The following is a 1,493-nucleotide window of genomic DNA, read 5'->3' on the forward strand; positions in this document are numbered from 1 at the left end:
GAAATTTAACAGAGATATCAACCCAGTGTAACACATACGCCTTGTTCGGAACCTGATTTGGAAAAAAAAAAAAAACTACGAGAGGACACACTGAGGCAACTGCTGCTGCTGCTGCTGCTAAGTCGCTTCAGTTGTGTCCGACTCTGTGGGACCCAATAGATGGCAGCCCACTAGGCTCCTCTGTCCCTGGGATTCTCCAGGCAAGAACACTGGAGTGGGTTGCCATTTCCTTCTTCAATGCATGAAAGTGAAAAGTGAAAGTGAAATCGCTCAGTCGTGCCCAACTCTTAGTGACCCCATGGACTGTATGCAGCCCACCAGGCTCCTCCGTCCATGGGATTTTCCAGGCAAGAGTACTGGAGTGGGTTGCCATTGCCTTCTCCAATTTGAGGCAACTAGGGGAGAGAAAATATGGATCAGATATTAGATAATGTGAAGTGATCATTTTTTATTTTGTTTTGGTATCACGTGTTTTGAACGAGATCAATGTGGAAGAATTTATTGGTGAAAGTGAAGTTGCTCAGTCATGTCTGACTCTTTGCAACCCCCATGGACTGTAGCCCACCAGGCTCTTCCATCCATGGAATTTTCTAGGCAAAAGTACTGGAGTGGGTTGCCATTTCCTTCTCCAGGGGATATTCCTGACCCGGGGATCGAACCTGGGTCTCCCGCATTGTGGGCAGACACTTTACTGTCTGAGCCACCAGGGAAGCCTACTATGTTTTCTAGGATTAGCTGTTGGATGTTCTAGAAAAAAAAAAAAATCTATGGGAAAGGATACATGAAACAAGGATAGTAGATTGCTGATTCTTGGTGAAATTAAGGCATGGCTATGTGAGGTCACTTGCTAATTTCTCTAATTTTTGTGATCATCTGAAGCCTTACCCGGTGGTGCTATTGGTAAAGAACCTGCCTGCCAAGGCCAGAGATGCAAGAGACATGGGTTTGATTCCTGGGTTGGGAAAATCCCCTGGAGAAGGAAATAGCAACCCACTCCAATATTCTTGCCTGGAAAATCCCATGGACGAGAAGCCTGGTGCTCTACAGTCCAACTCACAAAGAGTTGGACACGACTGAGCACACACCCACACATGTTGAAGATGAAGTGGAGGGGTTACTGTCTCCTGAGTTCAGAGCAGGTGTATCTGGATGCAGATTCCGATCCCTAGGCTGTGGGAAGACCAGCCAGCTCCCTTCCAGGCAGACAGCCAGAGCTCTGCTCTTTTGTTCTTACCCTTTCTCTGCCTACAACTGGGAGAAATGGGCAAAGGGCATTCAGGTCCCATTCTAGTCTCAGAAGTATCATCAATCTCTTTTTTGGCTTCAGTTCCAAACTGCATCCTCCGGCACAATTTGTGCACAACACTTTACTCGGGAAAAGAAAAGTGACCCTTTGAATCTAATTTAGCTAGGATCATCGTGATTACATTATATCAGCAGAACCCTGGAGGGTAGCGAGTCATCTGTACCTGACCCACGACTGCAGGGAACCG

This window comes from Bos indicus, chromosome 12 (assembly GCF_029378745.1).
Source record: "Bos indicus isolate NIAB-ARS_2022 breed Sahiwal x Tharparkar chromosome 12, NIAB-ARS_B.indTharparkar_mat_pri_1.0, whole genome shotgun sequence".
Lineage (NCBI taxonomy): Eukaryota > Metazoa > Chordata > Mammalia > Artiodactyla > Bovidae > Bos > Bos indicus.